Here is a 10,829-nt window from a genome sequence, read left to right as displayed (position 1 = left end):
TTATAACTTCTTAATGCTCAGTCATAAGATCATGAACCTGGTCTCAATAGATGCGGGGCATACTGAGTGGAATGGATTGACATTTTCTTATATTTGTAGGCCAACCCAGACATTAGCATCCTGGTTCCCTCGACCCCTGGTTCCCTCGACAAATATCCAATAGGATTTTTCCATTGGTTTTTAGATTATTGTGGAAAATAAGCTCCGTGACCAACACAAGTTTATGATTCTTGCACGTTTTGTTCATGAAGATAATGAATGAATTTTGAATACAATCACCAGAAGTATAAAGCTTAAGTTAAGCTATAAATGAGCTACACCACAATCACACGACTTCAACGTCACCAGCGCTATGCTGCGGACACCTCTTTCAATCTTTATTTTAAAAACACTACCATTGGAAAATATAAATTGATATGTCTACAAATTGGAAATTTAAGTTGGAATAGTTTGCAAGCACACAAGTAGAAATACAATGAGGCTGTAGTAGAGGAGTTTTCCTGTTTGGTGTGATGATGTTTAATGTCCTGGACAACCTCTGTAGTCCCACTTAGCCACTTGTTAGCAACTGCCTTTTCAAAGACACACAAAATCTTAACAAAATCATTGTCCCAACCGCTCAACAGATGATGCCTTCACCACCACCCTACATCTGGCTCTCACCCACTTGGACCAAACGGACACCTACATTCGAATGCTGTTCATAGACTTCAGTTCAGCATTCAACAAAAACATTCCTCAGCAACTGATTGGAAAGTTGAACCTGCTGGGCTTGAATACCTCCCTCTGCAACTGGATCCTGGACTTCCTGACTGGGAGACCTTAAGACAGTCCGGATTGGGAACATTATCTCCAGCAACACCACACTGAGCACAGGGCCCCCCCAGGGCTGTGTGCTCAGTCCACTGCTATTCACTCTGCTGATTCAGAACTGTGTAGTAATGCACAGCTCAAATCACATCAAGTTCTCCAATGACACAATGGTGGTGGGTCTCATCAGCAAGAATGATGAGACACCATACAGAGAGGAGGTGCAGCGGCTAACAGACTGGTGCAGAGCCAACAACCCGTGTCTGAATGTGGACAAAAAAAAGGAGATGGTTGTTGACTTCAGGAGAGCACGGAGTGACCCCTCTCCACTGAACACTGATGGCTCCTCCATGGAGATCGTCACTAGCACCAAATTCCTTGGTGTTCCCCAGGCGGAGAACTCAACCTGGTCCCTCAACACCAGCTCCATAACTAAGAAGGCACAGCAGCATCTCTATATTCTGCAAAGTCTGAAAAAAGCACATCTCCCACCCCTCATCCTCACAACATTCTACAGAGGAACTATTGAGAGCAACCTGATCAGCTGCATCACTGTCTAGTGGGAAATTGCACTGTATCGGATAACAAGACCCTGCAGTGCATAGTGAAGACAGCTGAGATAATCATTGGGGTCTCTCTTCCTTCCACACCACACACTGCATCTGCAAATCTGCCAGCATTGTGGATGACCCCACACATCCCTCACAAACTCTTCACCCTCCTTCCATCTGGAACAAGATATCGAAGCATTTGGACCCTCATGGCTAGACTGTGTAACAACTTCTTTCCCCAAGCCATCAGACTCCTCAATACTCAGAGACTGGTATGATACATACACACACACACACACACACACACACACACACACACACACACACACACACACACAGGCCGTAGGTTTGATTTTGACATTGGTGGGTACATAAAAGCAGTCTACAGAGACAGCAACATATGCCTATTCAAAGCGTTCATAAAATAACACATTGATGCATTCCACAAGAACACTGAGGAAAAACATTTATGGCTAAGTTAAGTATTATTATTACCATTATTGTTGACTCTACACATTAGAAATTGAGAAAATATTTTAAGTGATTTACACTTTGACTTGTAAAGTAGTTACTAATGTCCGCTCATATGTTTGTGTATGATTAGTCAAACCATTCTTGATTAACACGCAAACGAGTTTGACAGCAAGCATGCCAAAATGGACATGAGGCTATATCTCCATAATGCTTTAGCATATTCAGACCAAACTGAATAGCCATCCTGACTTGAGGATATGTGCACAGCTAGGGAACAGCACCACCTACTGTTCATGAGATATGAAAAAAGCACATTTTTGCTTATAACTTCTGAATGCTTTGTTATAAAATCATGAAACTGGTCTTGTTAGCTTCTTTGGGCCATAGTGAGTAATGATATTACAATTGTCGGCCATTTTAGCTGTCTGCCATTTTTTATTATATGTAAAATGCTGTATTTAACGAACGCCTTGGTTTACTGTTACGAAAATGGGTAAGTCAAGGTTCAGGTCATAAAAATTATAATGCAGCTTCAAAAAAATTATAATAGCTTTTGATTAATTATTGTCATGATGCCGGTATTGATAGATTCTGTGGGTAATGCCAAGAACAATGATCCCAATTATGCCATGGTCTGCCAAGCTTCCTGCCTGCCATTTTGAATTTTTTGAAAAATTCAAAACTCCTCCTAGACCATTCATCTGATTTTCTACAAAATCAACTCAAACCATGCAGATTTAAAAAAAAAAAAAAAAAAAATGAAATTCTACTTGAGCATAAACATGTCTGTAAGGAAGATATTGAAGATAAATTTTTTGACCATGCTATGACCTTGAGCCTGTTTGGATCAATTACAAAATCTAACTAGTTCATCTGCTGGTTATAATATGAATTTTGTGAACATTCTCATTCTTGAGATATTGTGCTAAAGAGAAGCTTATATGGACACACAGATGGACAGAGACAACCAGCGGCAGGGCAGGGAGGTGGCTTCTGGGGCTCCAGCCCCAAATGTTTTTTTCAAAAGGCATGAACCTTTTAGGTTTCTAAAATAACTTAAACTTTGTGTCATTTATTCTCAGTCTCTCTGACTGCTCCGGCAAATCAGTGGAGCAAAAGTTCAATTACTGGGGATGGGGAAATATTGCCATCTATTGTTCTGCCCGAACATTGTCATGGGAGGGTGTTCTTTTGTGTGTGTCGTTATGAATTTGTCATTATTACTGTGACTTAGAAAGTGTCTAGTTATAGTTCTATTTTGTGAATACTGTCAAAGAATGTTAGATGCGTAACGTAGTTCACTAGCTAGTGCAGAGATTATCGGCTGATGGCTAATGTTAGCTCTCTGAACTAGTCTGCTTACACACTGGACATGGAATATTTACAGTACATTTATCGGCAGTGATTTGAAGAATTGGAACAAACCCTCACTCACTGGAAATGTCTGTTTTTCCATAGATGGATATAGATTAGAGATGCACCGATGTATCGGCCAATAATCGGTATCAGCTGATAAAGGCTATTTTCACACTGGTATTGCCAGATTCTCTCGGTCATGCCAAGAACAATGATACCAACTATGGCCTGGTCAATTTCCTGTCCGCCGTTTTAAATTTTCTAAAAAAAAACCTATTTTTTCAAACTAGTTTAAAAACTAGTTTCAAACTACTTTAAAAACATCTGATGATCAGGGCCAATTATATCCTGTCAACCAAAAGAGGGTGGGAAAACACGTTGATTTCATGCTGTGTGTAAAGATGATGTCTCTTCTGTGGAAAGATGACAAAACTGCAGTTTGTAAGCTCTGTAAGCTCTGCACTGCTAAAATTTTACATTGGAAGTTTGCAGCAGTGAAGCTGGAGTTCCGGCGTCCCCGGTGCTTGTGCTGAATTAAAGCGCCAGTACACCATTGAACAATTTAAATGAAGATGAGTTGACAAAAAAGTATACATTACACAGAAAAATATATTTTTAGAGTAGTATATTTCATATCCAGTTAATGTTAATACATAAACAAAGTTTATATTATATATTACCAGTCTGATGTTCACTGATGAAGTAGAAATGTTTCTGTTTGTGGTGAGTAAATGTGAGCCTAACAGGAGGTTTTTTAGAAGTCAGTCAATGGTAATATGAATTAATAACATTCAATAAGTTAAGAAATCTTACTTTAATCTTCAGAATTTTGTTAATGTGTTAATGTTAATTTATAATAGTAATGTGTTTCTGTTTATGAGACCAGTTACTGTGAAACAACTTGTTGAAATGGAGAGAATAATGTTTTATTTGAATTTCTTTCAGAATTGTGGAATTAATTATAAATTCATGAGAAGACATGAAAGACAGAACCATTGGCATCGGTTATCAGTATCATCCCATTGAATAATCGGTTATCAGGATTGGCTGAGAAATTTAGCATCGGTGCATCGCTAATACTATATATATATATATATATATATATATATATATATATATATATATATATATATATATATATAGTCTTTTTTTTTTTTTAAACAATACAGCTAGTTTCAGGTGAGAAAGTTAAATGATGTCACCTACTGTCAAGACACCACCTCACTCATCAATTTTTTACTTCTTTTTAGATTATAAATTCTCTGTTTGGTTGTTATGACTGCCTTTTGGTTGCAAGCTCAAAGAGGGAGAGAGGACGATAGAGGGGTAGGGAAGCCCAAATTTACTTGGCATTGTTGGGATCCTTGATTTGTAATTAAAGCAGTTATTATTATAGAATGGATTCAAATGTAGCACATTTGTCAGCTAAACATTCATTCTATAAAGTCTACTCCAGTATACTATAATAAAAATAGGTTTCAAAATTAGTAATGCAGTTTAAACCAAATTCCTACCTTACCAATTATGGCCTTGAGGGCTGGGATAGGTAGAACACAGACACTCTGAAGGCAGAGGTGGTGCAAAAGGAGTGCTTTTATTTCAGTTCGGGTGTTGGAGTGGAGATGTAAAGGTGCTCTGTGTGGAGGTAGGTATCGCTGTCTTCCCGGCGTGGGGAGTGATTTATGGGCTGGCACAGCCGTGAGGCAGGACCCAGAAGGCGTGGAGCAGGCCGAGGCTGCCGTTGAGAGGCGCAGCACAGCCGGAGAGCTTCTTCTCTGGGTTGTTCTTTGTTGTCGATGTCGGCATCTGTGGGGAGAGAGAGAAGATGCCACGTTACTACACATGTTATGTGAAGAGTGTATTCAGCCCTCTCTGCCTGCTGTGAACTTTTATAGCTGCTGCTCTTCTGCAGAATGGTGAGGAGAAGCTGCTCCAATCATTCACTGCCAGCCATGTGTGTTTCTGCCACCCTGCCGTGCATCCATGTGTTCTCTTGCTGCCCAAAACATACTGGGTGCTTAAATGGCACCGTGTTGTGTGTGTGGGCTGCAGGTCTGGTATTACCTCTCTGAGCCTACTGCTGGTGAGAGTTGGGTCAGGAGGGCATGCCTTCTTGAGAGGACATCGGCATTTCTGTGCTGGGTCCCCGCTCAGTGCTGGACCTGGAATGAGAAGTCCTGCAACAAGAGGAACCACCAGGTCACGCTGGCATTCATGTCTTTTGCCCGGGCCATCCACTGTAAGGGAAGTATGGTCCGTGACCGGGTGAAATGGTGCCCTGCCAGGTAGTACTGTAGTTCATCTGTGGCCCACTTTATTGCGAGGGCTTCTTGTTCCACCGTGGCATACTTCTGCTCGGCAGGGGTTAACTTTCTGCTGATGTAGAGGACCGGGTGCTCTTCACCAAAGGTCTGGGATAGGACAGCCCCCAGTCCTGTCTCGGATGCTTATGTGTGGATGGAGAAGGGTAGGGAGAAGTCAGAGTTTCTGAGGACAGGCAAGCTAGTGATGGCCTGCTTGAGGGCCTGGAACGCCCATTCCACTTCCTCTGTCCACTGCACCGGTCCGGTTGGCCATTCTTGGTAAGGTCTGAGAGGGGGGAAGCTAGAGAGAAGTTAGGGACAAATCTCCTGTAATACCCCACCAGCCCCAGAAAGGCACATAACTGTTTCTTTGATGTGGGCCGAGGGTATTGAGCCTATATCAGCTCCAGGTAGCATTTCTTCGTGTTGGCCGTCAACCTGGCCTTCCAGAGGCTTCCAGAGGCTTCCAAGGTCTTCCCTGAGGTAATAGAGGTGGGCAGACCAGGTGGAGGAGTGGATGACGACATCGTCCAAGCAAACTGGCAGTGTGGCCTTAGGATGATGTCCATCAGGTGCTGGAAGGTCACTGGTGCTCTGTAGAGGCCGAAGGGGAGAACACAGTACTGCCAGTGGTTGCTGGCACTGCTGAAAGCGGTTTTTGGCTTTGCTTCTGGCGTCAGTGTGACTTGCCAGTAGCCCTTCATCGGGTCCAAGGTGGAGATGCCGGGCTCTCTCCAGGCATTCCATCAGGTCATCAACTCAGGGAAGGGGGTAGCTAACAGGTCTACTAACATCTGTCAGTCAGTAAGCAATCCGTCCGAGTGCAAAGATTGATTCGGAACGCTCATTTGGAACTGCTATGTCATCACTACAACGGGTAAATCCTGAAATTAGTCTGTGACATTAGACTGACAAAAAAAGTTCATTGAATTTACTTGATTCAAATATGTACATTGGTTCCACATGAATGAACTGATTTGCATTTACACAGTTTGCTTTTGTACAGTCAACAATATTTGATCATTTCAAAGCCATGGAATAAAAGCAAATAAATGTAAAAGTTGGTAGCACCCATAGCACTAGCTATGGTCAGTTATGCAGTTTAGCTAGCACTAGTACCACTTTTTACCTACTTCTGTAAAAAGTATGTAATTTCATAGTGGAGATTAATTTAAGGATTTACTGGTTGTACTAGTGACAGTGTGATCCCAAACAAGCATACTAAACCCACTAGTGGTGTTTTGTTCATGTACAAATCAGTGTTTTTGAACAAATCTTTTAAGTGAACAAATCATTCTTGTTAATTCCATGTACTGACTCATATATTTTCGTTCACTTAAGGCGTACCTGTATAAAACATGTGACTGCTTTGGCAGGTTTTTCCTGCTTTTGAAAGAATACACCCCTTATTTTGAGTCTGAACAACAGTGGTAGACCTACTGTGTCTGTGCAAACTGGTACTTGCAGTTTGTGAATGAAATGAACGAATCGGCAATTGTTTGTGCTGTGAAATTTCGTTCACAAACGAGGATCTGCTGACTGATGTCTGCTTGGCTGAATTATGTATGTCATACGTTCAGCCTCCCTTTAAAAAAAAAGAGAAAGAAGGCAGAACAGTGCTTTTGAAAAGTGTGTAGCACCAAGACAAGCATTATGTGTTACTGTTGTGTAACTCATAGCATAATCCACTATACATTAATATACATTTTTATTGTAGCACTGAAAATGACTTCATAAACGTATGTAAAAATGTGGGGGTTTGTTTCAAGTTACATTCCTATCCTCATTCGTGACCACTCTCTCAAAACCACCCACATATTTGCTCTTTACACCGGCTACATTGTTCCTAATCTAGCACAGTATGGTGTAAAACTGGAAACCCACTAATCTTACACCATCTGCATTAAAATTTTCCCTTTGTCATAGCATATGTTTGTAGAAATCGGTTTGTTTTAATTTTGATTTGCTTTAAAACAAGATCTTGGCAGCCCCTGATTGTTTTTAAATATGCCCAAAAATTCCATCAGCGGACTTGCTTTTCACTTCCTCAACTTTGTTCCAAAACTAGCACTGTCTGGTGTAAACCTGTCAACCCTCCCACCAGTGTGTTTTCCCATGACACACACTCCTATAAGGCAGGGGAAATATGAACTAAACATTTAAGGGGTATGTCTCAACCAGCTCCCTAGTTCAGTACGTAGTGAATCAGTATATCGTGTATATCATGAGTTTGGGCACTGGTAAGGACCCTGGCTCACTACACATTGGGACACTGATAACTGAATTTCCAGTGACATGACTCGTGTTGTAAAACATCTCCAAAAATTTAAAACTTAAAAGGTTTTATATATCATATAAATTTGTTAGCTCAAGCATATGGATTTGTGTCATAATATGTCAAGCAGAATCATAGGCAAGCTAGTGTATTAAAAAAATATATATCATTAAATGCGTAAGTCATTAGACTCAAATAAAAAGTACATAGAACATCAAGTAAAGTTAAAAATTACTTACTAACATAAGTAATTATTTCAGAGCTACAACAACAATAACAAGCTACATACATTTGTAGATGGAAGTTGGGCTCTTGCCCACCTTCTTTTTCAAGCTAAGATGCTTCAGAAAACATTAAATCATTTCCAGTAAGGGAACATAGTGAGCATAGATGCATCCTGGTTTTTGCGGTGCATTGTGGGATTTGTTAGGGAGCAAACGTTCCAGTCCACTGGAAGGATTTCGCAATTGACAGCCCTTAAAATGGCTGACTCCCTGATCAGTGCCCTAACTACTAAACTAGGGAGCTGGTTGAGACATACCCAAGGTCTGCATTTACATTTAAGATTTATTTTTGTATTTAACCTTTACATTTATATATAACATTTATATTATATTTATGTTTAAAATCTAGATTTATTTCACCATTTACAGTCCCCTTGTCATGTCACAGTAAACCAGTGACTACATTGCCCATACTGCACGTTCTGCAATTAGACTGCAATTCCCAGAACACTCACACACATAACACTCACACTCATTCTAATCACACACACCTCCATCCAATCTCACACACACACACACACACACACACACACACACACACACACACACACACACACACACACTCAGAACCACAGTATATAAGAGACTGTTCTAACACCATGACTTTGTGAAGTATTACGTGAGTTTTCTGTGGTTTTCAAGTGGTTATGGTCGGTTCATGTGTTATTGGTTTGATCTCATTCTTGATTCTGGTTTTGCCTCATTTATGCCTTTTTGTCAATCACCTCACCCATTGCCTGTTTTTTGACCATGCTATTGTCTGATGTTTTGGATTTGTCTGCCTGCCTCTCTTTAAGTAAAAGCTCTTATCTGCACTTGCGTCCATCCTAATGTCCTTTACGCTTATTACGTGACACCCCTCCACTAATATTGGCACCCTTGGTAACAATGAGCAAAGAAGGCTGTGAAAATTGTCTTTACTGTCTTTTGATTTTTTGTTTAAAAAAAAAAAAATCACAGACATACTCTTCTCTTGTGGATAACAAACAAACACAGGTTTATCAAAAAGCTTTATTAAATATAGGTGTGCAAAAATTATTGGCACCCTTTTAGACAATACAGCTCTAAGTCTTCTCCAATAATGCCTGATGAGGTTGAGAATACATGGCAAGGGATCTGAGACCATTCCTCCATACAGAATCTCTCCAGATCTTTCAGATTTTGAGGTCCATGCAGGTTGACTCTCCTCTTCAGTTCACCCCACAGGTTTTCTATGGGTTTTAAGTCAGGGGACTGCAGTGGCCATGGCAGGACCTTGATTTTGTGGTCAGTGTTGATTTTGATGCATGCTTTGAATCATTATACTGCTGGAAGATCCAACTATGGCCCATTTTAAGCTTTCTGGCAGAGGCAGGTTTTCATTTCATTTAATATCGTGAAATACAAATCTTCATTTGTAAGTCGCTTTGGATAAAAGCGTATGCTAAATGGATAAATGTAATATCTGTTGATATTTAATGCCATGTATCCTACCAAAATGTTCAGGTCCTCTGGCAGAAAAACACGTCCAAATCATTAAAGAGCCACCACCTTATTTAATTGTGGGCATGAGATACTTTGCCATATGGCTACCTCTCTGTTTGTGCCAAAACCAGAGAGGTTTATTGCCAAAAACATTTTTGTTTATTGCCAAAAAGCTCTATTTTGGTTTAATCTGACCATAGAACCCAATCCCATTTGAAGTTCAGTAGTGTCTGGCAAACTGAAGACGCTTGGATGAGAGTAGAGGTGTTTTTCTTGAAACCATTCAAAACAATTTGTGGTGATGTAGGTGACTTTGGATTGTAGTTTTGGAGACTTTCTGACCCCAAGATGTAACTAACTTCAGCAATTCTCCAGCTGTGGTCCTTGGAGATTTTTTTGGCCACTCGAACCATTGTCTCAATGTATCTTCACAGTGCATTGAGACTGTATACATACACTCTCTTCCAGGTTGAGTCACAACATTTCCAGTTTACTGGAACTTCTTAATTATTGCCCTGATGGTGGAAATGGGCCTTTTCAATGCTTTTGCTATATTAAAATAGCCACTTCCCATTTTGACACACATCACAACTATATTCCTTGGTCTTACTCATTGCTATGAATCACTAAGGGAATTTGGCCTATGTGTTACCTCATTTATAGTCCTGTGAAACAGGAAGTCATGGTTGAACAATTTCCTGTTCCTAGTCACCCAGGTGTACTAAAATCTAAAATTTCAAGGGAATATACTTCAAATATATTTTTCTCATGAATTCATAAGGGTGCCAATAATTGTTGCACACCTATATTTCACAAAGATTTTTTGATAAACCTGTGTTGTTTTTGCAATTGTTTGATACCCATGAGAGCAGAGTATTTTTGTGAATTTATCAAAAAGTTAAACAATAAAGACAATTTTTCACAGCCTTCTTTGCTTATATATACCAAGGGTGCCAACATTAGTGGAGGGCACTGTATATTTAATAATTGCCCTGAAACTTAAAAGTATTATTTGACAAAAATCACTATCTAAATGCATCAAAATGGCCTCAAATGTTCAATACATGTGTTCAGTCAGAATGGCTTCAGTAATTCACTGCCCTGAAGAATATTAATACTCAAATATTTACTTCTGTCTAAATTAATTAGTTTTACTACAGAAAATTTATATGATATTTAGTGGTCAACACTAAATATGTTTAATCTAAACAACAAAGCTCAGTTCAGAGCAGGATAGTGTGAGTGAGACGTGGAGGAGCTGATATAAAAACAACCAAAGGAGGAGGGGAGAGGAAAAAAATGGTGGGAGGGA

At 40.0% G+C, this 10,829-nt stretch overlaps 1 protein-coding gene across 9 annotated transcripts in view; it reads right to left on the bottom strand.

The window, feature by feature from the left end:
* LOC108276837 (keratin-associated protein 16-1) overlaps positions 1 to 10,829 on the bottom strand; it is a 93,994-nt gene that overhangs the window by 82,373 nt on the left and 792 nt on the right. For 4 of the 9 annotated variants that reach the window (XR_008398156.1, XR_008398154.1, XR_006983871.2 and 1 more), the window contains exon 2: positions 4,711 to 4,997. The exons of 1 other annotated variant lie outside the window; for it this stretch is intronic. The gene's annotated coding sequence lies outside the window, so the exon portion shown is untranslated. Of the gene's footprint in view, positions 1 to 4,705; positions 4,998 to 5,255; positions 6,363 to 6,934; positions 7,080 to 10,829 lie in introns of all 9 variants that reach the window. 4 more of the 9 variants (XR_008398155.1, XM_047160914.2, XM_053687049.1 and 1 more) reach the window with 3 other exon arrangements.

This window comes from Ictalurus punctatus, chromosome 16 (genome assembly GCF_001660625.3).
Source record: "Ictalurus punctatus breed USDA103 chromosome 16, Coco_2.0, whole genome shotgun sequence".
Lineage (NCBI taxonomy): Eukaryota > Metazoa > Chordata > Actinopteri > Siluriformes > Ictaluridae > Ictalurus > Ictalurus punctatus.
The sequence above is the reverse complement of the archived record's forward strand: the minus strand, read 5'-3'. Positions and strand labels throughout refer to the sequence as shown.